The sequence below is a fragment of the Canis aureus genome, chromosome 25, assembly GCF_053574225.1.
Source record: "Canis aureus isolate CA01 chromosome 25, VMU_Caureus_v.1.0, whole genome shotgun sequence".
Lineage (NCBI taxonomy): Eukaryota > Metazoa > Chordata > Mammalia > Carnivora > Canidae > Canis > Canis aureus.
The window spans coordinates 36465861-36493804 of NC_135635.1; the positions used below are offsets into that span (position 1 = coordinate 36465861).

General features: G+C 36.4%; 1 long non-coding RNA gene across 1 annotated transcript; it reads left to right on the plus strand.

Moving 5' to 3' along the window:
- The first annotated feature begins 231 nt into the window (after positions 1-231).
- On the plus strand, positions 232-27944 carry LOC144297237 (uncharacterized). Its single transcript, XR_013364315.1, has 7 exons — positions 232-604; positions 2213-2302; positions 2703-2790; positions 3266-3319; positions 3675-3826; positions 26310-26410; positions 26639-27944. It is a non-coding gene; the product is annotated as an uncharacterized LOC144297237 (long non-coding RNA).

Here is a 27944-nt window from a genome sequence, read left to right on the forward strand (position 1 = left end):
ATAGAGAAGTTTGGAAATTGATGTCATTGTGACAGTGACAATAAAGTTGAAAATGGAAGTCTTCGGAATTAGTGTCAAATACCAGTACATCCCTGTTACTGGGATGATGATTTTAAAGATTTTCAGTATAATAGAAGTGATATAGCAAGGGCACAAGAAAGAAGTATGTGATGATAATTTAGCAATCTTATCTCAAATTAAAACTTAAACATCAAAGACACTTCTCACAAGGTCTAGATTCTCAGTGTTTGTGATACGGATGAAAGTTAATGAACAGCCTGGGTGGTCAAGTCTCTGACCCCAATATCATCTGGAATATAAAAATTTCTCAGAGACACATGCCAATTAAATGACACAATAAAATCTGAAAACTGCTACATTCTGGAGGTGTGTGATGAGATAAAGTGTCTTCAAAATAGCCCAAGTGTAAGAATTTCCTGTTCAAATTTTAAGTGACACATTGATAAGAAATCAACTTTTTCCACTATTACCTCACTCTGAGCTCTCACAGGGTCAGCAGTCTGTGAAGACCACAGATATTACCTGTTTACAAGAGTAACAAGGTCTCCTACTGGAAGATGCATGACTTTCTGGCCAACAGAAGGTATGTAGCTCTACTGCCCTGTCTCTCTAATAGCCAACTTTTAGTGGGAGATTTCAAATGCTAGATGGGATGTACTCGAGGTATAATTAATATACAATCAAATCACAAAGAATGTTGGTATTTTTATTCCAACAATTCAGGGTGAAAAATAAGAATAAATATGAAATATCTTAGAAAATTTCTTAAAGTATTTAAAATATTACCTATGGTGAAGTAATCAAGTGTATACAAACACACATAGCTGGGTCTATAAATCAATATAAAGTCAAGTGAAATCGCATAAGCATCATGATAAGAAACAGTTAATTTTGGATTTGTCATCAGTCTAGATATAATTACATGTAAGATTTGATATTTAGCTCAGGCTTTAAAAATGAACTCTTAAAATGAATTCATCAAAGAGTGAGGTAAAACATTATTCCTCATACACTTACTTATGTAAATGAAAGCAGTTTGGTTTTCTATAAAAAGCAGGAAGAAGTTCCTTCTGTAAAATGCTACTTTAAATTTAACTATAAATAGTCAAAAACTTTTTTAAAAACTGAGGAAAACTTGGCCAACAAAAGTCCATACTGAAAGGTACTACTGTCTAATGAGTTATGTTGCCTCATCTAAAGAATATAAATCAGTAATTATAAAGTGGCTATTATGTTAAAATTAAAATAACTAATATATAATTGAGTTTATGAAAGCCAGATTGAATATTAAGTGATGTATATAGATTATAAATTACACCTTTTTACTCCAATTTTAGATTAGTAAACTAAATTGCTAGACATAAAGTAAGTTTTTAAAGATCACATTTTGTAAATTTGAGAGCCAGAAGTAATTCTAGATCTCACTGACTTCAAAACTCATTGGTGGAATTATTAACTTACATTTATTTGATTTGTTAAAATTGCTTACACAACCAAAGCTACCCTCATAACCTAGGACAGTCATAGGATCTTTCTGAAAGTTTGTAACATCAGTGTTCTTCCATAAAGGATCTACATTTTTATTTATCATTTTATAGTTTCATATTTTGCCATTAATACCAATTTCTGGTGTTAAGTGAGTAGTTTTCAAAACATGGTTTTTGTTATTTTGTTTCAATATTGTTAAGGTTTGGGATAAGTTTAGTGTATCGCATGACATTTGAACATATATAATTTTTCTTTTAAAATTTAATTTCACAGAACTACAATTATTCAAAAGAAAAGATCATTGATAAGAACACATCACCTTCCAATAAATAAGTGTCATCAAATTAAAAGAGTTTATTACAGGAAGTTCTTTTATGTACTAAAGCTGTGTCCCAATCAGACTTCTCAATGTTTAACCATGACTGGATTTAAAGCTCTAAGGGAATTAGTACCAGATTTTACATTATCAACTGCAAATGAGTACTATCACCCACCTCACGCTCCACCCAGTGTGACCGTCCTGGCAGTTTCATTACATACAGTCTTCGTCAAGTCCTTCAGTTCAGTTCCACTTGGCACTGTGCTTGCCACTACACAGCTACAGCGATGAATAACCAAGGATGTACCTATGCAGAACTTAATTGGGTGAATAACTCAAAGAGACAGCAAATGAAAGCTAAGGGCACTAAAAATTCCATTTCAGTAACTGAGCAAGAAATAACCTATACAGAATTAAATCTTCAAAATGCTTCTCAGGATCATCCAGGGAAACGAAAGAACTACCACTGCAAAGGTAAAACATTTAAATCACACACAGTGTAACTGTTCTAGAATGTGCTCTGGGGCACATTGGTGGAGAGAATGAGTAGGGAATGATGTCCTATATTTTTCATTTGTAAGGATCAGAGCTTGGAGTTGGTAAATAGTATTGTAGACTAATAGACTAATTTTACTCAAGCACTGTTGTAATTCATAGTCTTTGATAACTCATGGAATATTACCTTTACTGAAAATGCGATGATATATTCTGAGAAAAGATTTCAATGGTAGATACAGTTTGGGGTCCAAATTTCCATATGTGGACTTCGTGTGCATCGTTCGTTCTCTTGTACATAAATTTCCTAAATGATAATTTCCATCCATCCTTTGTCAGTGTTTTCATTTCTGTTCCTAATATTTACTACTATTTCCAGGGAAGATCCTTGCTAGGATGCTGGGAGTCATCTGCTTTGTCTTGATGTCCACTGTGATAACAATAGTTCTTATTCCCTGTAAGTAAGTGTTTGAATGACTATCTGGGAAATTTCATTTTAATGATCATCACTGCCTCAAAGTATCTCATACTGTTATGGAATAGATCTTTCATTTTAATGCATGAATGCTATAAAAGTGGAACAATTATTCTCAATTTGTCAAAAGTATAAATAACAGAATAGTTGTAGAGAGTACTACACATATATTCAGTTTCATTACTCAAAGAGGTGTTCTAGGAGACACATTGAGAAATAAATACAAACTAATTCTTAAGACTGGTTAAACCCAATACTGTAAGAAATGGAGAGGTTTGGTTTTTAATAGGCTTTTGAAATATTTTCTCCCAAATCTTCATTTCTTTGTTAATATTGCTTGGTGAAATAAATTTTATTACAGAATTTTGTAATTCTAAATAATATTCCAAGTTCTAAGTTAAGAAACTGAAATCATAATATATTTATTTCAGTTTAAGTTTTTATGATGATTTCTTTAGTTTTTTCAGTTACTGAAATACTGGAGCAGAACAATTCATCCCTGAAAACAAACATTCAAAAAGGTATAAAATGATTTTCAAATTCTGATATTATTGTTGTTTCTATTTGCCTCAAATTTCCTCCTGCTAAAACATGATAAAAAATCATTTTACTATTCTAAAGAAGTCGTTTTATTCAGTGTTCTTAGGACAATCTTAGATTGATATTTTTGTATGTTTACTTTATATAGGCACATAAATTAGGGAATGACAAGGTAACTATTCTCTGTGAGCATGTGTGAGCATATTTTATTTATATCATCCTGTGAGTGTTCCTAGATATGTATACCTATGTATATACCTATGCAAGCATGTAAATTAATTTGAATTTGTTAATATTCAAATATGTTTTGTATAATATCTCATAATCTCTCTTTAGCTTATCACTGTGGTCATTGTCCAAAAGAGTGGTTTACATATTCCAACCATTGCTATTACATTAGCACTGAAAGAAAACCATGGAATGAGAGTTTGGCATCCTGTGCTTCTAACAACTCTAACCTGCTCTACATAGATGATGAAGAAGAACTGGTAAGATTTCAATGTTCCCAGATTTTATTAAAGCTTATCAATTAATGTCTTTCTCGAGCTCATCTATATTTTTATATGTATTTGTAGTTTATTTTAAAGTCTGTTAATATTCCATAACTTGACTCTATATTTTATTTATATTTTTATTCCTTTAATGTACATTTGATAATTTTCAGTATTGCTTTTCATAGAATACCATCCTTCTATAAATTCTCTTATGCCTGAAATAAAGTTTACTAATTAATTTTACCACACAAGGAAACTAAACATATGATTGTGCAAATTGATCACAAAATAGTTAGAATCATGTAACTACAAATTGAATCATGAAATAAAAGTTTAGAGCCTCTATCAGTCCTGTCAACTTCAATATTATGAAATATCTTCACTTTCAGACTTTATATGAATGGAATCATTCAGTACATATTTTTATGTGTGTCTCCTTGCACTTTCATATGATATTTGTAATCCATCTATATTATGACATTTGTCTATAGTTTGTGAATTTTTACTCCTATCTGATATGATTATGATATTTTAAATCTATTCTTAGAAACTTAGTTCCTTTTTAGTATGTGGGTATTACGAATAATTATTTTATGAAAAGCCTTTTCTATGTCTTTTTTCACATATTATATTTATAATGATATATTTATATAAATATTTATTTATATATGATGCATAACTACATAGTATATGTATATTTAGGCATATAAATATTATATTTATAATAGAATAATGATCTAGAAATATAACATCATAATTGTAATTATATATAATTATAATGGAATTTCTTCCAAGCATGAGAATGAAATTACATGGTCATAGATATGTGCATATTTCAATTTATTACATTATTCCAACATTTTTCTAGATTATTGTATAATTTTATTTCATAGTCAAAGGATTTCAATGAAATAATGCACAGTGTCTAAAATATCTTTGTCTTTCTAGCATGGCTTTTTATTTGCCATTATTTTGATTGGAGAGAAAAAATATTTTTGAGACTTTTGTCTGTACCTGTTAGTGTCTGTCATTTGCTCAGTCTGGAATATGTGAGGTAAAGAGAAATTCCATGGCATTTGCTGCCATGTCATTCCCCAGATCTGGAGTGCCTGGTTCTGTAAAGTTTCTCATCATCTGTCTAAATCCTCTTATGGTTGATATATATATATCTCTAGTTGTTTTGGATCTATTTGGTGGGAGGATTAGGGATAAGTATATCCTCTCTATCTTTCCAGAGGGGGAAGTCTGAATTGTAATGATTTTAATTTAATTTTTCCAAGAGTAATAGTGTTGAGCATCTTTTCCTGCACTCATTTGGAATTTTATAGTTTACACTTAGGTTTATGATCAATTCAGAGCATTTTTGCATGTAATATAGGATATGTAATTATTAATATTATATGATAGCCAGTTATTACACAACATTTGTTGAGAGTCTATACTTTTTCCATTGAAAGACTTTGCATCATTGTTGAAATTTATTCACTAAATGTGTGGAGTAAAAGTTTTGCACCTTCTAATTTGTTTCATTAATTTAGTTATTTATTTTATTTCCTTTTCCTTTTTAAAAAATATCCTTTTGTTACAATACATATATATGTATTTATTCTATTTCAGAGTCATCTTGTGTTTTCTAGATCTTTTCATGAACATTTCCTCTATTTTCTTTCTCAAAAATTTTTTTTTTCAAAATAAGAATATAGTTTTATCAAATGCATTCTGCATCAGGGAAATCATTTAATTTATTTTTTCAAGTTTTTATTTAAAACCAGTTAGTTAACTTACCATGTAATATTAGTTTCACGTGTAGAATTTAGTAACTCATCACTTACATACAGGCCCCAGTTCAAGTGCCCTCCTTAATACTCATCACCAATTTAACACATCCCCCTGCCCTCCTCCCCTCCAGGCAGTCTAGTTTGTTCTCTATAGTTAAGAGTATGTTTTCTGGTTTGCCTCTCTTATTTTTTTCCCCTATTGTCATCTGTTTTATTTCTTAATTTCCACATAGGAGTGAAATCATATGATCTTTGTCTTTATCTGACTGACTTTTTTCACTTTGCATAATTCTCTCTAGCTCTATGTCATTACAAATGGCAAAATTTCAATTTTTGGGTCATATTTCATTATATATATAATTATATATTCAATATATATATATATATATATCCTATTCTTATCCATTCATTAGGTACATTTGGGCACTTTCCATAATTTGGCTATTAGCAATAAGGCTGCTATAAACATTGGGAAGCATGTATCCCTTTGAATCAATATTTTTGTGTCTTTGGGTAAATATCTAGTAGTGTAATTGCTAGATCATAAGGTAGCTCTATTTTTAACTTTCCAATGAGCCTCCAAACTGGTTTATACCGTGGCTGCACCAGTTGTCATTCCCACCAACAGTGAAGAGGATTCCTAGTTCTGTTTCTCCACATCTACATGAGAACCTGTTGCTTCCTGTTTTGTTCATTTTAGCCATTTTGTCTGGTGTGAGGTGATATCTCATTATAGTTTTGATTTATATTTCCCTATGAGTAATGTTGAGCATCTTTTCATGTGTCTGTTAGCCATTTGCAGGTCTTTGAAAATATGTCTATTCACGTCTTACACCCATTTTTAACTGGATTGATTATTTTTTGGGTGTTCAGTTTTATAAGTTCTCTATAGATTTTGGATACTAAGCCTTTTTCAATTATGTCATTTGTGAATATTTCTCTCATTCAAAGGTTACATTTTAGTTTTGGATGTTTCTTTTGTTTTTTTGTTTTTTTTTATCTTGATGAAGTTCCAATAGTTTATCTTTTCTTTAATTTTCCTTGCCTCAGGAGACATATCTAGTAAGAAGTTGCAATGTTCAATGTCAAAGAGGTTACTGCCTGTGTTCTCTTTTCTTGCTTCATCAAATATTGGTTGACATACAGTTAAATGTGGGTCCATTTCTGGGTTTTCTATTCTGTTCCACTGATCTGTGTCTATTTTGTGCTGGTACCATTGTGTCTTAATCACAGGTTCTTTATAATATATCTTAAAGTTTGAAATTGTGATGCCTCCAGCTTTGCTTTTCTTTTTCAAGTTTACTTTGACTATTCAGGGTTGTTTCCAGTTCCATACAAATTTTAAGAATATTTGTTCTAGCTCAGTGAAAACTGCTATTGGCACCTTGATAGGGATTGCATTGAATGTATAGATTGCCTTGGGTAGTATGGACATTTTTAAAAATATTTGTTCTTCCAACTCATGACCACGGAATATTTTTTGTTGTTTCCTTTTTTTTAAAAGATATTTATTTATTTATTTATCTATCTATTTATTTATTTATTCATTATTTATAGAATGTGAGTGGTGGATGGGGGGGCGGGGACAGAGGGAGAGAGAGAATCCCAAGCAGACTCCGTTCTGAGTGTGAAGCCTGATGTGGGGCTTGATCTTACAACCTGGGATTATGACCTGAGCCAGAATCAAGTCAAATGCTTAAACGATTGAGGAACCCTGGTGATCTGGTTTTTTCATTTCTTTCTTTCATCTTCAAATTCTTTTATCAGTATTACATAGTTTTCACAGTACAGATCCTTTACCTCTTTGGTTAGGTTTATTCCTAGGTGTCTGGTTTTTGGTGCAATTGTAATTGGGATTGATTCCTTGATTTCTCTTTCTGCTGCTTTATTATTAGTGTGTAGAAATGTGACAGATTTCTGTACATTGGTTTTGTATCCTGTGACTTTACTGAATTTGTTTTTCAGTTGAAGCAGTTTTTTGGTGGAGTCTTTTGGGTTTTATCTATAGAGTATCATGTCATCTACAAATAATGAAAGTTTCACTTCTTCCTTGTCAATTTAGATGCCTTTTATCTCTTTTGGTTTTCTGATTACTGTAACTAGGCCTTTCAGGACTATGTTCAGGTGCAGTGGACATCTCTGTCTTGTTCCTGACCATAGAGGAAAAGCTCTCAGTTTTCCCCCCATTGAGGATGATATTAGCTGTAGGGTTTTTACGTATGGCCTTTAAGAGTAGAGTATGTTCCTTATATCAGGACTTTTGATGATTTTTACCATGACTGGATGTTTTCCTTTGTCAAAGTCTTTCCTGCATCTGTTGAGATCATATGGTTCTCCTTTCTTTTACTAATGTCATTTAACAAGTTGACTGATTTCAAACCACCCTTGTACCCAGGAATAAATTTCATTTGATCAAGGCAAATGATTCATTTAATGTACTGTTGGATTAGATAGGTTTGAATTTTGTTGAGAATTTTTGTATTCGTGATCATTAGAGATATTGGTTTGTAGTTCTCTTTTGCAGTGGAGTCTTTGTCTGGTTTTGGAATCATGATAATGCTGGCTTCATAGAATAAGCTCGAAAGTTTTCCTTCCATTTCTATTTTTGGGTGTATTTTAAAAAGAACAGATATCAATTCTTCCTTGTATGTGTGGCAGAATTCCCCTGGGAAGCCAACTCACCCAGGACTTTTGTTTGTTGGGAGATTTTTGATAATTGATTCAATTTATTTGCTGGTTACCCGTTCTGTTTGGATTTTCAATTTCTTCCTGCTTCAGTTTTAGTAGTGAGTATGCTTCTATGGATTTAACCCTTTCTTCCAGATTGTCCAATTTGTCGGCATATACTTTTTTGTAATATTCTCTTATAACTGATTGTGTGTCTGTGATATTGCTTGTGGTTTCCCCTCTCTCATTGTGATTTTATTTATTTGGGTTTTTTCTCTTTTTGATAAGTATGACTAGTGATTTGTCAATTTTATTATTTTTTTTTTTTTAGAGAACTAACTCCTGGTTATTTTGCCCTGTTTTATTGTTATCTTTTCTCTATCATTTATGTCTGCTCTAATTTTTTTTAATAAATTTATTTTTTATTGGTGTTCAATTTGCCAACATACAGAATAACACCCAGTATTCATCCCATCAAGTGCCCTCCTCAGTGCCTGTCACCCATTCACCCCCACCCTCTGCCCTCTTCCCCTTCCACCATCCCTAGTTCGTTTCCCAGAGTTAGGAGTCTTTATGTTCTGTCTCCCTTTCTGATATTTCCCACACATTTCTTCTCCCTTCCCTTATATTCCCTTTCACTATTATTTATATTCCCCAAATGAATGAGAACATATAATGTTTGTCCTTCTCCGATTGACTTACTTCATTCAGCATAATACCCTCCAGTTCCATTTGTTGAAGCAAATGGTGGGTATTTGTCGTTTCTAATGGCTGAGTAATATTCCATTGTATACATAGACCACAACTTCTTTATCCATTCATCATTCGATGGACACCAAGGCTCCTTCCACAGTTTGGCTATTGTGGCCATTGCTGCTATAAACATTGGGGTGTGGGTGTCCCGGCGTTTCATTGCATCTGTATCTTTGGGGTAAATCCCCAACAGGGCAATTGCTGGGTCGTAGGGCAGGTCTATTTTTAACTCTTTGAGGAACCTCCACACAGTTTTCCAGAGTGGCTGCACCAGTTCACATTCCCACCAACAGTGCAAGAGGGTTCCCTTTTCTCCACATCCTCTCCAACATTTGTGGCTTCCTGCCTTGTTAATGTTCCCCATTCTCACTGTTGTGAGGTGGTATCTCATTGTGGTTTTGATTTGTATTTCCCTGATGGCAGGTGATGCAGAGCATTTTCTCAAGTGCATGTTGGCTATGTCTATGTCTTCCTCTGTGAGATTTCTCTTCATGTCTTTTACCCATTTCATGATTGGATTGTTTGTTTCTTTGGTGTTGAGCTTAATAAGCTCTTTATAGATCTTGGAAACTAGCCCTTTATCTGATACATCATTTGCAAATATCTTCTCCCATTCTGTAGGTTGTCTTTTAGTTTTGTTGACTGTATCCTTTGCTGTGCAAAAGCTTCTTATCTTGATGAAGTCCCAGTAGTTCATTTTTGCTTTTGTTTCTTTTGCCTTCCTGAATGTATCTTGCAAGAAGTTACTATGGCCGAGTTCAAAAAGGGTGTTGCCTGTGTTCTTCTCTAGGATTTTGATGGAATCTTGTCTCACATTTAGATCTTTCATCCATTTTGAGTTTATCTTTGTGTATGGTGAAAGAGAGTGGTCTAGTTTCATTCTTCTGCATGTGGATGTCCAATTTTCCCAGCACCATTTATTGAAGAGACTGTCTTTCTTCCAATGGATAGTCTTTCCTCCTTTATCGAATATTAGTTGACCATAAAGTTCAGGGTCCACTTCTGGGTTCTCTATTCTGTTCCACTGATCTATGTGTCTGTTTTTGTGCCAGTACCACACTGTCTTGATTACCACAGTTTTGTAGTACAACCTGAAATCTGGCATTGTGATGCCTCCAGATATGGTTTTCTTTTTTAAAATTCCCCTGGCTATCCGGGGTCTTCTCTGATTCCACACAAATCTTAAAATAATTTGTTCTAACTCTCTGAAGAAAGTCCATGGTATTTTGATAGGGATTGCATTAAACGTGTACATTGCCCTGGGTAACATTGACATTTTCACAATATTAATTCTGCCAATCCATGAGCATGGAATATTTTTCCATCTCTTTGTGTCTTCCTCAATTTCTTTCAGAAGTGTTCTATAGTTTTGAGGGTATAGATCCTTTACCTCTTTGGTTAGGTTTATTCCTAGGTATCTTATGCTTTTGGGTGCAATTGTAAATGGGATTAACTCCTTAATTTCTCTTTCTTCAGTCTCATTGTTAGTGTATAGAAATGCCACTGACTTCTGGGCATTGATTTTGTATCCTGCCACGCTACCGAATTGCTGTATGAGTTCTAGCAATCTTGGGGTAGAGACTTTTGGGTTTTCTATGTAGAGTATCATGTCATCGGCGAAGAGGGAGAGTTTGACTTCTTCTTTGCCAATTTGAATGCCTTTAATGTCTTTTTGTTGTCTGATTGCTGAGGCTAGGACTTCCAGTACTATGTTGAATAGCAGTGGTGAGAGTGGACATCCCTGTCTTGTTCCTGATTTTAGGGGAAAGGCTCCCAGTGCTTCCCCATTGAGAATGATATTTGCTGTGGGCTTTTCATAGATGGCTTTTAAGATGTCAAGGAATGTTCCCTCTATCCCTACACTCTGAAGAGTTTTGATCAGGAATGGATGCTGTATTTTGTCAAATGCTTTCTCTGCATCTAATGAGAGGATCATATGGTTCTTGGTTTTTCTCTTGCTGATATGATGAATCACATTGATTGTTTTACGGGTGTTGAACCAGCCTTGTGTCCCAGGGATAAATCCTACTTGGTCATGGTGAATAATTTTCTTAATGTACTATTGGATCCTATTGGCTAGTATCTTGTTGAAAATTTTTGCATCCATGTTCATCAGGGATATTGGTCTGTAATTCTCCTTTTTGGTGTGGTCTTTGGTTTTGGAATTAAGGTGATGCTGGCCTCATAGAACGAATTTGGAGGTACTCCATCTCTTTCTATCTTTCCAAACAGCTTTAGGAGAATAGGTATGGTTTCTTCTTTAAACGTTTGATAAAATTCCCCTGGGAAGCCATCTGGCCCTGGACTCTTGTGTCTTGGGAGGTTTTTGATGACTGCTTCAATTTCCTCCCTGGTTATTGGCCTGTTCAGGTTTTCTATTTCTTCCTGTTCCAGTTTTGGTAGTTTGTGGCTTTCCAGGAATGCGTCCATTTCTTCTAGATTGCCTAATTTATTGGCGCATAGCTGTTCATAATATGTTTTTATTTTTTATTTTTTTTTAATATTTTTTTTCAATTTTTATTTATTTATGATAGTCACAGAGAGAGAGAGAGAGGCAGAGACACAGGCCGAGGGAGAAGCAGGCTCCATGCACTGGGAGCCCGATGTGGGATTCGATCCCGGGTCTCCAGGATCGCGCCCTGGGCCAAAGGCAGGCGCCAAACCGCTGCGCCACCCAGGGATCCCCATAATATGTTTTTAAAATCGTTTGTATTTCCTTGGTGTTGGTAGTGATCTCTCCTTTCTCATTCATGATTTTATTAATTTGAGTCTTCTCTCTCTTCTTTTTAATAAGGCTGGCTAATGGTTTATCTATCTTATTAATTCTGTCAAAGAACCAACTCCTGGTTCTGTTGATCTGTTCCACAGTTCCTCTGGTCTCGATTTCATTGAGTTCTGCTCGAATCTTTATTAACTCCCTTCTTCTGCTTGGTGTAGGATCTATTTGCTGTTTTTTCTCTAGCTCCTTTATGTGTAAGGTTAGCTTTTGTATTTGAGTTCTTTCCAGTTTTTGAATGGATGCTTGTATTATGATGTATTTCCCCCTTAGGACTGCTTTTGCTGTATCCCAAAGATTTTGAACGGTTGTATCTTCATTCTCATTAGTTTCCATGAATCTTTTTAATTCTTCCTTAATTTCCTGGTTGACCCTTTCATCTTTTAGCAGGATGGTCCTTAACCTCCACGTGTTTGAGGTCCTTCCAAACTTCTTGTTGTGATTTAGTTCTAATTTCAAGGCATTATGGTCTGAGAATATGCAGGGGACGATCCCAATCTTTTGGTATCAGTTCAGACCCGATTTGTGACCCAATATGTGGTCTATTCTGGAGAAAGTTCCATGTGCACTTGAGAAGAATGTGTATTCAGTTGAGTTTGGATGTAAAGTTCTGTAGATATCTGTGAAATCCATCTGGTCCAGTGTATCATTTAAAGCTCTCGTTTCTTTGGAGATGTTGTGCTTAGAAGACCTATCGAGTATAGAAAGAGCTAGATTGAAGTCACCAAGTATAAGTGTATTATTATCTAAGTATTTCTTCACTTTGGTTAATAATTGATTTATATATTTGGCAGCTCCCACATTCGGGGCATATATATTGAGGATTGTTAAGTCCTCTTGTTGAATAGATCCTTTAAGTATGATATAGTGTCCCTCTTCATCTCTCACTACAGTCTTTGGGGTAAATTTTAGTTTATCTGATATAAGGATGGCTACCTCTGCTTTCCTTTGAGGACCATTCGAATGGTAAATGGTTCTCCAACCTTTTATTTTCAGGCTGTAGGTGTCCTTCTGTCTAAAATGAGTCTCTTGTAGACAGCAAATAGATGGGTCCTGCTTTTTTATCCAGTCTGAAACCCTGCACCTTTTGATGGGGTCATTAAGCCCGTTCACATTCAGAGTTACTATTGAGAGATATGAATTTAGTGTCATCATGATATCTATTCAGTCCTTGTTTTTGTGGACTGTTCCACTGAACTTCTTCTTAAAGGGGAATTTTAAGAGTCCCCCTTAAAATTTCTTGCAGAGCTGGTTTGGAGGTCACATATTCTTTTAGTTGCTGCCTGTCTTGGAAGCTCTTTATCTCTCCTTCCATTTTGAATGAGAGCCTTGCTGGATAAAGTATTCTTGGTTGCATGTTCTTCTCATTTAGGACCCTGAATATATCCTGCCACCCTTTCTGGCCTGCCAGGTCTCTGTGGAGAGGTCTGCTGTTACCCTAATACTCCTCCCCATAAAAGTCAGGGATTTCTTGTCTCTTGCTGCTTTAAGGATCTTCTCCTTATCTTTGGAATTTGCAAGCTTCACTATTAAATGTCGAGGTGTTGAACGGTTTTTATTGATTTTAGGGGGGGGATCTCTCTATTTCCTGGATCTGAATGCCTGTTTCCCTTCCCAGATTAGGAAAGTTTTCAGCTAGAATTTGTTCAAATACATATTCTGGCCCTCTGTCCCTTTCGGCACCCTCGGGAACACCAATTAAACGTAGGTTTTTCTTCCTCAGGCTGTCGTTTATTTCCCTTATTCTATCTTCATGGTCTTTTAATTGTTTGTCTCTTTTTTCCTCAGTTTCCCTCTTTGCTATCAACTTGTCTTCTATGTCACTCACTCGTTCTTCCACCTCGTTAACCCTCGTCGTTAGGACTTCTAGTTTGGATTGCATCTCATTCAATTGATTTTTAATTTCTGCCTGATTAGCTCTAAATTCTGCAGTCATGAAGTCTCTTGAGTCCTTTATGCGTTTTTCTAGAGCCACCAGTAGCTGTATAATAGTGCTTCTGAATTGGCTTTCTGACATTGAATTGTAATCCAGATTTTGTAACTCTGTGGGAGAGAGGACTGTTTCTGATTCTTTCTTTTGAGGTGAGGTTTTCCTTCTAGTCATTTTGCTCAGTGCAGAGTGGCCAAAAGCAAGTTGTATTGGGAAAAGGAGAAAAAGAGAGGAGAGAAAGAAGGAAAGAAAAGAGAAAGAGAAAAAAAAGGAAGAAAAAAAAACGAAAAAAAAAATGGAAGAAGAAGAGAAAGAAAAAGAAAGGAGAAAAAGAAAGGGGGGTGGGGGAAGGAAACAAATCAAAAAGCAAAACAAAACAAAACAGAACAAAAAAAAAAAAAAAAAGAACCACGGGGGAGTATCTTCTGATTCTGTGTACTTTAAGTCCCTAGGCTTCCTCTGGAAGTTGTTGTCAGTCAGTAGCTGGTCTTCTGGGGGAGGGGCCTGCTGTGCTGATTTTCAGGTGTTAGCAGTTGGGGGAGCTGCTGTGCCCCTGCCTGGTGCAGGGCTCAGTGGGGGTTGTTTACCCCGTGAGGCCGCAGGAGGAACAGCCCCAGTGGCGGGGCAGCTCTGGAAACCTGGATTCAGCCCCCGCAATAACTCCGGAGCTCTCCGTCTGCAGGGCCTGGAGGCTCCTGGGCGGGGCCGCTGATCTGCTCAGCTGGGGCAGGAACGTCCTTGCTGTCCTGGGCCCTCCCGGCCTCTGCCTGTCCCGGGGGAGGCCGGATCCTGGGCTGTGTCCCGGCGCCCTGTGCTCCGGAGCCTGCGCTGGTGGATTCTCGCTCCCGCCCCGCAGCCCCCTCCGCGGAGCCGCCGCCCGAGCCCCTCCGAGCTGCTCCTGGAACAGCGCAGCCCCCTCCGCACGGAACCTCTTCCTCTGTCCGAGCCCCTCCGAGCTGCTCCCGGGGCCGTGCAGCCCCCTCCGCGGAGCCGCCGCCCGAGTCCCTCCCCCCCCGCCCCCCCCCCCAGCTGCTCCGGGCCCCGCCGTGCGCGCTGCAGCCCTTAGGGAGCTCGGCGCACTCTCCCGGGGCGCAGGTCCCTGTTAGTGTCCCCGGGAGCCCGAGCGCATCCCCGCCCTCCTGGGTCCTGTTCTAACTCCCCGGGAGCGCCTTTCCGCCAGGGAAGGTTGGTGCAGCTCCTGCTCCTCCGGGACGGGGCTCTCCTGTCCTGGGGACACTCGCCCCGGCCTCAGCCCGGCTCCTCGCGGGGCCCCTCCCCCTTGGAGGCCTTTGTTTCTTTACTTCTTTTTCCCCCGTCTTCCTACCTTGATAGAAGCGCGAACTCTTCTCACTGTTGCATTCCAGCTGGTCTCTCTTTAATTCTCAGGCCGAATTCATAGATTTTCAGGATGATTGGAAGGTTTTCTAGGTAATTTGGTGGAGACAGGTGATTTGGGGACCCTACTCTTCTGCCATCCTGCCCCTCCCTCTCTAATGCAATTATTTGTATACTTGAATTTAAGTCTGTCATTTTGCTGTATGTTCTATGTATATGTCTTATTTTCTTCTATCTTAACTGATATCTTTTGTATTAAACACATATTATTTTAGTGTTCCATTTTAAACCCTTTGTTGATATCAAAGCTCTAATTTTAAATTATATTCTCGTCATTCCTGTAAGTAGAACAAATGTATCTTCTGTTTGTTTTTATTGAGATATAGCTTACATATAGCATTGCATATATTGCAATATGATTACCGTCATAATATTAGCTAACACCTTTGTCATGTCATAGGTTTATCATTTCTTTTTTGTGTTGGAGACAGTTAAGATTTAGTCTCTTTGCAACTTTGAAGTTTCTAATATGCTAATGCTGACTACAATCACTATGTTGTACATCAGGTCTACAGAACTTATTTATCTTCCAGTTGTAACTTTGTACACTTAAACAACATCTCCCCAGTTTCCCCGCCTCTTAGGCCCAGGTAAACAACATCTGACTGTATTTTACAAGTTCAAGTTTTTTAGATTCTACATACAAGTAAGATCACACAGTATTTGTGTATCTCTGTCTAATGTATGTCACTTAGTACAATGCTTCCAAGGTCCATCCATTTGTCATGAATAGCAAGACTTCATTTTTGGGGATGGCTGAGTAACATTTATGTTTTTGTGATATATATATATCACAAAAGGTATATATATATATATATATCACAAAAGGTATATATATATATATATATATATATATATATATATATACACCTTCTTAACCCTTTATCTGTTGGCAGACATATGTTTGCTTTCATTTGTTGGCTGTTGTAAGTAATGTAATGAGCATGGCTGTGCAGATATTTCTTGCAGATACTGATTTCAGTTCCTTTTAATATATACCAAAGAATGAGATTACTGAATTATATGATAGTTCTGTTTTTAATTTTCTTTGGAAATTACCATATTATTTTCCATTGTGTCTACAACAATTTATTTTCCCACCAAAAGTCTTCCTTTTCTTCACATTCTACCAATATTTGTTATCTTTTCTCTTTTTGATAAAACCCATTCTACTAGATGTGAGGTGATCATATCATTGCTTTATACTCATTGATTTGCATTTCCCTGATTAATTGTGTGGTTGAACGCCTTTTCATATACCTATTGCCCATTTGTATGTCCCCAGAAAACTGACTACTCAGGTCCTTTGTCCATTTTAAAAATTGGATTATTCTGTTCTTTATTATAGTGTTGTATGAGTTCTTTATATATTTTGGAAATTAGCCCTTTATCAGATATATGGTTTGCAATTATATTCTCTCATTCTATGCTGTCTTTTCAATTTTTTGACTTTCCTTTGCTGTGCAGAATCTCCTTATCTAATGTGGTCTCACATTTTTATTTTATTTTTTTGATGTCTGTGCTTCTGTTGACTTATTCTAGACAGCATTGCCTAAATCATTGTCAGGGATCTTTTTCCTTTTGCTTGTACCAGTGATTTTACACTTTTCATATATTTTTATTTTATTAATTTGGGTTTTATTGTTTGTTTTGGCTTAAAGAATTCCCTTTAGCATTTCTGTGGGGTACATCTAGTGCTTATGCTGCACGGCTTTAACAGATACCAGCGGAGTCATGATGCTGCAATCCTGTGATTGCCATCCAAGGCCAGAGTTGAAACTTTGATTCACCATCCCCTGAGATGGTGTGAAAATCTTATCTCTCCTTTATTTCTGAATGGTAGCTTTGCTGAGTAAGGCATTCTTGGTTGACAGCTATTTTTTTCTCCTTTGATCTCTTTAAAATATTATCTCAACTTCTGGGGAAGTACCAAGTAAGAAGCTTACCTCATCTCATGGATACAACTAGGTAACACCCACATCACTGTTAATAACCTAGAAAATGACCCAAAGACTTATAGAAAAGACTATCTACTGCTGATTATAGGGAAGAGGCTACCTCCAAGAAGATAGGAAATCCAGAGTCAATCAGGAGCTAAGCAGACCTGCAGAACTGTTCATGGGAAGAAGGGCTGCCATGGGTGTATAGAAAGAAGAGAAAGAATCCTCACACAAAGCACCACAGGCCTGGAGAGCTCATTCAGGGAAAAAGAATCCTATAATATTGGCTTGAAAACCAGAGTTTATTTTGTGAATTCTTATAATCAATGGGATCTAAGACCTGGAATGTTAAAAAAGAAATGAATAGTCTCATCTCTAGGTGAGGCTGAGGGAGCTATAGAAAACTCAGTCCCCGCCCTTAAAGAGTCTGCACCACAAACAACAGGTTGAGACACACCATAGAAACAGCAGCTTGAAAAACACCTGGGACATACAGGAAAGAGATGTATTTACTAATTTCAGAGCATGTGTAGGGAAGCAGAGTTCTTCAAAGGAACAAAGGAGCTAGCCAGCAGCATTTCACTCCACTGCCCCCTGGTATAGAGACAAGGACATGTGCAGGAACCAGTGGTGATCTAATGTACTCCACCTAACTTGCTAACACTATGTATCACCCTTAGTTCCCTGCAGTCATGGCTTCTCCAGCCAGGCCTCTGTTCCAGGTCTCTTCCACCTGAACAAAACTTGTTAACATTGTGTGCCCTGCCCTATTTCTCCTGGGAACCTACTACCTCCAACATTCCCTTGTCCAGAGCCCATCCAAAACTGTGCCACAAGCCTAGCAGTATGCAAGCAGCCCCAGCAGGGGATAATACCAGTCTGAAGGATTTTTGCCCTGGGGAAGAAAGGTAGATAACCACACACACAGGTCTAATTGTGGCCTCATCAGAGGGCTGAGGGTAGACATATGGTCTCACTCTAGGCCCTGCCCACTAATGGAGCTTCTCATGGGAGAACACAGGGAGAATAGTCTTCAGTTCTATGCTATTGCATGTCTGGAAATGCGTGGTCTGATTCACCTCAAGCCCAAGTAGGCCTCAGACAGGACCAAACCCTGCCCCCGACAGACAATGAGAGCCATTGCAGATGACTGGACTCAAGGTGAAAGTAGCTCAGCCACAAGAGCAGGGCTCACACAACAAAAACAGGAGACATCCCTGAAATGCCTGAATCCACTGAAGAACAAGGGACATTAAGTATCAGGGCACTACAGGAACTCTTCTTCATATAGCTCCTATTTTTAAGAGTAGGAGATGTAGCTGACTTTCTTAACACAGAAAAACAGATATAGAGTTAGATGGACTATCATGAAGAAAATAGTGGCTTTGATGACACACTGGAACAGATGGATTTAAAAGGTATATTCAGAACATTCCACTCTATTAGAGCAGAATACACATTCTTTTCAAGTGCACATGTAACATTATCCAGAATAGGCCAAAAAACTGGTCTCAACAAATTGAACAAGATTGAAGACATACCAAGCATCTTTTTATTTTCTTATAAATTTATTTTTTATTGGTGTTCAATTTGCCCAGGCATCTTTTATCACAATGCTCTGAAAGTAGAAATAAACTACAAGAAAAAAATGTGGGAAGAACACAAACACATGAAAGTTTAATTTCACATTACTAAACAACGAATGAGTCAGCTAAGAAATCAAAGAGGAAATTAAAAAAATACATGGGGTCAAATGATATTGAAAGCACAACACTGTAAAATCTTTAGGATGCAGCAAAAAAGATTTAAGAGGGAAGTTTATAGCAATATAGGTCTACTTCAGGAAGCAAGAAAAATCTCATATAAACAACCTTTACATCTAAAGGAGCTAGACAAAGGATAACAGACTAAGCCCAAAACCAGCAAAAGGAAGTAAATAATAAAGATTATATTGTATCAGATTATATTATATCAGGAATAGATGATATAGGGCACCCAAGTGTCTAAGTCAGTTGGGTGTCCAACTCTTGATTTGGTTGGGGTCATAATCTCAGGGTTGTGGGATCAAGCCCCTCATTGGGCTCCAGGTGCTCAGCAGACTTGGCTTGGGATTCTCTCTTCCTCTCTTTCTGTCCCTCACCCTGCTCAGTGTTTCTCTTTCTCTATATAAATAAAATCTTTTTAAAAAATGTAAATAAATGATACAGAAACCTGTAAGAAATGGATAAATGAAATGGATAAATTCCTAAAAACATATAACCTCACAAAATTGAATCAGGAAGGAGTAGAAAATTTGAACAGATTGATTACCAGCAATGAAATTGAACAGGCAACCAAAAAAACTGTCAATGAACAAAAGTCCAGGACCAGATGGATTCACAAATAATTCTACAAAGGATCCAAAGAGGAGTCAATACTTTGTCTTCTCAAAGTATTCAAAAAAATAAAATAAAATAACAAAGGTAGTGGATGGATGCTTCCTAATTCATCCTGTGAAGTTAGGATTACCCTGATATCAAAATCCAATAAAGACACTAGGAGAAAAGGGAACTACAGGCCATTATCTCTGATGAACATAGATGCAAAGTCCTCATTAAAATGTTAACATACTAGATCCAACAATATACTAAAAGAAGTTATTTGCACCAATCAAGTGGGATTTATTCCGGGGATGCAAAGGTGGTTCAATATTTGCAAATCAACCACTGTGATACATCACATCAATGAGAGAAAGGATAAAACTCATATGATAATTTAGATGGAGAAAAACCATTTGACAAAATACAAAATGCATTTTTGTTAAAAATCCGCAACATAAATAGATTTAGAGGGAATTTATCTCAACAGAATACAGTCCACACGTGAAAACTCCACATCTGGCATCATCCTCAATGGTGAAAAACAGAGCTTTCCCCCTAAGGTCAGGAAAAAGACAAGGATGTCCACTCTCACCATTTTTATTCAACATAGTACTGGAAATCCCAATCATAGCAATTAGACAACAAAAAGAAATAAAAGGCATCCAAGCTGTTAAGGAGAAGTAAAACTTCTGTTTTACTGTTTGCAGATGACATGATACTTTATATAGAAAACCCTAAAGATGTAACAATGAAACTACTAGAACTTCAAATGAATTCAGCAAGATGGCAGGACACATACCAATGTACAGAAATCTGGTGCTTTCCCAATATACCAATAATTAAATAGCAGAAAGATATTTAAGAAAACAATCTCATTTAAAAATACACCATAAAGAATGTGTCAAAATAATAAAATACCTAAGAATAAACTTAACCAAGGAGGTAATAGATGTATATTCTAATAACTATAAATTATTAATGAAAGAAATTAAAGATGACACAAATGGAAAGACATTCCATGCTCAAGGACTGGAAGAACAAACACTGTTAAAATGTCCATACTGTCCAAAGAAATCTACAGATTTAATGTAATTCATACCAAAAGAGCAACAGCATTTTTTACAGAACTTGAGCAAATAATCCTAAAATTTGTATGGAATCACAAAAGACTTCCAACAGCCAAAGCTATTTTGAAAAAGAACAAAACTGGAGATATCAGTTTTCATGATACACTACAAAGCTGTAGTAATCAAAACAGTATGGTAGAGGCACAAATAAAGACACAGATAGATCAATAGAACACAATAAAGAACCCAGAAATAAATCCGTAAGTTCATATTCAATTAGTCTTCGACAAAGGAAGAAAGAATATGCAAGGGGAAAAAGTCTCTTAAACAAAGAATGTTGGTTAAATTGGACTTCTACAAGCAAATGAATAAAACTGGACCACTTTTTTGCACCATACAGAAAAAGAAACTCAAAATGGATTAAGGACCTAATATGAGACCTGAAAACCATAAACATCCTAGAAGAGAGAACAGACAGAAATTCTCTGACATAGCCCATAGCATCATTGTTCTAGAAGTGTCTCCTGAGGCAAGGTAAATAGAGGGAAGGTAAACTATTGGGATTATATCACAATAAAAAGCTTCTGCACAGCAAAGGAAAAGATCAACCAAACTAAAACACACCCGACTGTGTGGGAGAAGATATTTGCAAATGACATATCTAGAAGTGGTTAGTATCCAAAATACATAAAGAACATATACAACTCAATACCAAAAATCCCCCCAGGTAGTTCAATTAAAATATGGGCAGAAGACATGAACAGACATTTCTCCAAAGAAGAAATGCAGATAGCCAACAGACGCATGAAGAACATCACTGATCATCAGGGAAATGTCAATCAAAACTGTAATGAGATATCACCTCATGCCTCAGAATGGTTAAAATAAAAAACAGAAGAAATAAAAAGAGTTTTCAAGGATATGGAGAAAAAGGAAGGAACCCTTGTGCACTGTAGGAGTGCAAACTGATGCGGCCACTGTATTAAGTATTAAGATTCCTTAAAAGATTTAAAACTAGAACTACCTTATAATCCAGTATTTCCACTACTGAATATTTATCCAGAGAATACAAAAACACTAATTTGAAAAGGTGTAGGTAGCCCTATGTTCATTGTTTTATGTTTTATGCCCGAGTAATATTTCATTACTCGGGCATAAAAAGGCATGAAATCTTGTCATTTGCAAATAACATGGATGGAGCTAGAGAGTATTATGATGCTAAGTGAAATAAGTCAGTTGGAGAAAGAGAAAAACCATATGATTTCACACTACATGGAATTTAAGAACCAAACAAATGAACCAGGAAAGAAAGAGACAAACCAAAAATCCAGACACTTAATAATGGAGAACAAACTGATGGAAACCAGAAGGGAAATGGAAACAGGGGATGGATGAAATAAGTAAAGTGGATTAAGAATATCCTTATCATGGGTCATCTGGGTGGTTCAGTGATATGCCTTTGGCTCGGGTTATGATCCCGGACTTGATCCAGTCCTGAGATCAAGTCCCACATCAGGCTCCCCACAGGGAGCCTGCTCTGCCCTCTGACACATCTCTGCCTCTCTCCGTGTGTTTCTCATGAATAAATAAAATTTCAAAAAAAAAAAGAATATTCTTATCATGATGAGCAATGAGTAATGTATCTAGATGTTGAATTACTTTATCGTATACGTAAAACTAATATAACACTGGATGTTTACTATGGTGCAATAAAAAAAATCCCATTCCACTCTACTGGCCTGGGCATGAGAGGAATGTTCAGCGAGGATAGCCTTCTTGGTGACCCTTCTGGCTTGCTGACACTCAAAGCCCTCAAAGCAGCATTGGAGCTATAGTCCTAGGATCAAGTGCAAGTGAAACCACCACGATGCCATGTCCAGTGGCACAGCTTTACTTGTCACTATTGCATGATGTCTAGAGTAGAGGCATATGCCAATATCCCATGGACACTGTACTTGGGTCTCAAAGGATAATCCCTGTGACTCAGGCTAGTAAAGGAAATGCATCAGTGACACAGATTCTGGGATTATGTGGTTCAGTATTGCTTGGGACCAGAGGCAGGGTCTAATAGTCTGGGATGGTGGAGTCAAAGGTTCAGCTCTGGCCTAGGTAGCAGTCTAGGAATGCTCAAAAAATTTCCATGTAAATTAATGGTATTAACTTATTCAATTTGTACCATATTAACCTAAAAACTGTTTCATAGCAATATTTCAGATTCAGATAGTAAGGGAAACCTGCACTTCCAAAAATGTGCTAAAGCCAGTTAACACCAGTTTCTGAGCACCAATTATACAAATTTTTTTCAACACTGTGTTCATGATTTCATGTTAGTGACTTGAAATAAACCATTCAAGGTGATTTGCACCACAAAAATCAACAAATGCTAAAAAAAAAAAAATAAGGCATAAATCCCCTTCCAATGTGCCCAATTACCAGCACAAGGTTGTATTTATATATGGTATAGACCAACCATACAGTGGTATGATGGTTTTAAATGATCTTATCTTTTAAAGAAATAGAGAAAAAAACACACACAGATTCTTAAATTTACCCACATACTTACTATTTATATTGCCGCCTTCTTCTTCTTCTCCTTCTTCTTCTCCTTCTTCTTCTCCTTCTTCTTCTCCTTCTCCTTTCTCCTTCTTCTTCTTCTTCTTCTTCTTCTTCTTCTTCTTCTTCTTCTTCTTCTTCTTCTTCTTCTTTCTTTCTTCTTCTTCCTCCTCTTTTTTTTCTATTGCCTTTTTGTGGATATATGTTACCAACTAGTGTCATGTACTTTTAGCTTGAAAAACATTTCTGGAGAACATGTCTGCTCAGAAGAAATTCATAGGTTTTGTGTGTGTTGTTAGGTCCTTGTGTACCTTCTTTTTTTGCAAGATTGTTTTGCTGAATTTAGAATTCTTTTTTGACAAGTTTCTTTGTTTTGTTTTGCTTTCATTTGGAGGTTTCTGATTTGTGTTTTGCTTTTAATTTTTTTCCAGTACTTTCAGCTCTTTAATTTTGACCTTCTCTGTCTTTTATTCTTCATAGTTTCTGGTGAGAACTCCTCTACTAATCATATTATTAGTTGTAATGAGTAGTTTTTCTCTGGTACCTTCAAGATCACCTCTTTTTGTTTACTTTCTATTTTATTTTTTAATCGTGTTAAAAATAATAGAAAATTTATCATATTACCCATTTATTTAAAAAATAAACTTTATTTATGAGAGTAGGTTTAGGTTCACAGCAAAACTGAGACAAGGCACAGAGGTGTCCTATATACCACTACTGTCTACATCTGTATAGCCTTTCCCATTATCAATATCCCCCACTTGAGTGGTACATTTGCTACAACTGATGAATGTACATTCACCCATCTTTATTACTGAAAGACCTTAGTTTAAATTAAGATGTACTCTTGATTTTGTAATTTTTTTGAGTTTGGAGAAATGTGTAAAGACATTTTATATAGAATAGTTTCACTGGCCTAAAAATCTTCCGTACTTCACCTATTAATTCTTCCCTTCCTGCTAAATACTGGCAACCATTGATATTTTTACTTTTTCCATAGTTTTATTTTTCTCTGGGATTTTGTATAGTAGGAATCACACATCTCACATCTTATCCATTACATTTTAAAGTACATTTTAACATTTTATGTCATGTATCTTAACCAACTTTAATCAGATAGTTTGAGTGCTAACTATATTCACATCATTGTCCAACAGATTTCCAGAACTTTTGCCTTTTAAACGTTTTTTTTTTTTTTAGGTTTTTTTTTTTTTCAATTTTCATTTATTTATGATAGAGAGAGAGAGAGAGAGGCAGAGACATAGGCAGAGGGATAAGCAGGCTCCATGCACCGGGATGCCCGATGTGGGATTCGATCCGGGGTCTCCAGGATCGCGCCCTGGGCCAAAGGCAGGCGCCAAACCGCTGCGCCACCCAGGGATCCCAACTTTTGCCTTTTAAAACTGAAACTCTATACTCTTTGAAAATAATTCCCCTCCTCCACTTTCCTTTCAAACCTTTTCAATCGTCATTCTATTTTCTATCTTTGACTACTTCGATACATCATATAAGTAGGATAATATACTCTTTTGTGTGTGACTGGCTTATTTCACTTAGTGTAATGTTCTGGGGTTTCGTCCATGTTGTAGCATGTGACAGGATTTCCTTCCTTTGCAAGGTTGAATTGAACAACAATATTACTTTAAACTACTTTTTTCTAATAAATTTAACATCTTTTCTCAGTAAAAATTTCTATTAGCCTTGTTTTCCTGTAGTATATAGACATTACTCACTTTCTATGCATGTTTTAAATTTTGGTAGATATTTGAAAATATAGTTTTTTTTAAATGTTCTTACCTAAATAAGATCATTGGATTTTTTTTTATTTTTTTATTTATTTGTGATAGTCACACAGAGAGAGAGGCAGAGACACAGGCAGAGGGAGAAGCAGGCTCCATGCACCGGGAGCCCGACGTGGGATTCGATCCTGGATCTCCAGGATCGCGCCCTGGGCCAAAGGCAGGCGACAAACCACTGCACCACCCAGGGATCCCTGAAAATATAGTTTAATGAACATGCATTGTATTTCATTTTTCTTAGATTTTTTTTTATTTCTGGAACTTCGATAACTTTTAACACAGAGTCTTCTCCAAATTGCCAGCTGATATTTCTGCTCCGTTTTCTCACATTCTTATTATTTTTATTTTCTAGCCTACCTTTCTAGAGATTGGCTTTGTGATTTTGTACCTTAGATGTTAACCACTAATATTTTTTAAAGGATGTATTCAAATATTGCGTCAGTAGGGTTTCCACTCTTTGCCATGTGATGTGTGTGCATGTGTGTGTTTGCGTGAGTGTGTGTGGGTGTGTGTGGGTGTCAGAGAGACAGAGAGAGAGAGAGAGAGACTGGGAGTACCCATAAATTTACTATCAGTTTTCAACTCTCTTTCAGCTTTCACTTTTAATTGGGTTTATCTGGGTCTTCTCTACATGTAGGCACATTTTTTTTTTCCATCAGCCTGGAGTGTGTAGAGAGAGCTAATGTCATCACTTCTGTTGTACTTTCACTTTCAATATCTTCCCGTTTTATTTATGGGAGATAAATCCACTTTAGAAAGTTTGAGTCTTCCTCAATCATTATCAGGTAAATTCTCCACTTTGAGCTGCAAAAGCATTGGGCCATTTATCCCTTTCCCCATTGTTCATACATCTGCTCCTGTGGCAACAGCCCCAGTGATTTTTGTAGCCTTTCCAAAATTATAAATACTACAATTCTTCTTGGTCACTGACCTAAGACAGGCAGATGGGGAGGCATGGGAGCAGTCCTAGGCAAAAACATTACAAACGTACTTTTTACTTGAATCTCTAGGAGTTTTTTCAATAATAAATATTTCATAAATTACTAACCTTTGATCAATGATCAGAACTCTGAAATTGTTATCTTTGGCAGATCGTCCTCTGCACTTAGTCTTACTAAGATATTTTCGTAATGTGCCCAGTGTGTAACATTATATTATAATTTGGAAGATTCTATAGGGGCACCCGGGTCGCTCACTCAGATAAGCATCAGGCCCTTGATTTTGGTTCAGGTCATGATATCAGGGTCTGAGATGGAACCCCCTACCCTCCTGTGGGGCTTTGCCCTGAATGTGGAGCATGTTTGAGATTTTCCACTCCCCCTCCTAAAATAATAATAATAATAATAATAATAATAATAATAATAATAATGTAAGAAGGAAGTAACTTTATTTATTGCTACAAAATTTAAATGAGCTTAAGAGCTTTATTTTATATCTAATAAAATCTATTTCCTCATAGTATATGTTGAAGTTCTTCATTTCCTCTTCATGGATTAGAGTCTCCCGGAGAAGCAATAATTCATGGGTGTTGCCTAAAGGCTTAACTTTCTTTTCCAAACTGTAAGTTTCTCAAGATTTCCTATATTTTATACCATAAAGGAATTAGTCATGCAAAGAAAAAAGCATTATGTGATAACTATATAAACACAGTGATTGAGTGTTTCCATAAAAAATGAGAGAAAATGGTCAGATTTAGATATATAACTGCTAGTAAATGAATTGTTTCTTCATGAAAATATTAAATTACACATTGCTAAGATTAATTAGATATTATTTTCTATATTTCAGGTTGTCAGTAACTTCAGGGAGAGACAATTGTACATTTCTATATCTTCATATAAACAAAAACAAAATTTCTTTTGCATCCTGCGTAGAAAGAAAAACATATGTCTGTAAGCACCAGATACTTAAGCTTACCTAAATTTGGTATAATGCTATCTCATTATCTAGAAAGAACACATTTCTCTTTTCTTCAAGCTGTATGATTATTTACTCAGTTATTTTTTAAAGACATTTTTGAGAGCAATTTTAGATTCACAACAGAATTAAGAGGAAGGTACTGAGATTTCCTATATTGCCCCTGTCTGCACCCCTGATAGCTTCCCCTGTTATCAACATCACTCACTAGAAATGGTTCATTTGTTGCCAAGTATGAATCCATAGTGATGCATTAACTCACCGTACGTCCAAAGTATACCTGAGATTTCTCCCTTGATGAGTAGAACTATTTTTCAACCTTTATTTAATGTAAAAATATATATACTCAGGAACATGTTATTATACATTTTAAGCTTTTGTATTTACTAAAATAAATTATATATAAATTACAAATCATAATATAAAGCACTGTTATTATAAAGTCCTCAATAAGGTGAACACTTCCACTCATATTTCCAAATTAATCGACTTGTCCTAGCCCTTAAAGGAGCTACAAATGAAGGTTGAGCAACTCAGGGTGGCAAGGTTATCAGTCAGTTTTGAGGAAGGCGACAGAAACCAGGAGAAGTTCGATATAAAGCGTTATTAACCATTTGCAAGGGAAAGCCTTCAGAAAGGAGATGAAAGAAAGTTATAAGGATACTGTAAAGGAAGGATTTCTGAGAAAGCCAGATCTACTCTCTGAAGATGGGATTCAGATGTCACCGAAGACAATGTGGCTACACAGCTTCATGGCAGACATGCTCACGGGATTGGCCTGGGACGGAGCAGCTGCACAGACCACAGGCTGAAGGTGGTGAGGATGGATCTCAGGCTGTGACGGGCAAGCAGGGAGGACCCCTGCCAGAGTGTAAGTGTGTAGAGGCTGGAGGATGGGAAACTTTGACTGATATTGGCCACAAAATCTTACTGGAGGTTGAAAACACACGACTTCCTGCCTGCATGCAGCTGGCAACCAAGCCACAGTAGCCAAACACCATGAAAACACCTTGAAACCAGGAAGAAAAGACCTTTCTGCAGCAGTGTCTTGGTTTTTTTTTGTTTTTTGTTTTTTTTTAATAAAATTTATTTTTTATTAGTGTTCAATTTACCAACATACAGAATAACACCCAGTGCTCATCCGGTCAAGTGCCCCCCCCCAGTGCCCGTCACCCAT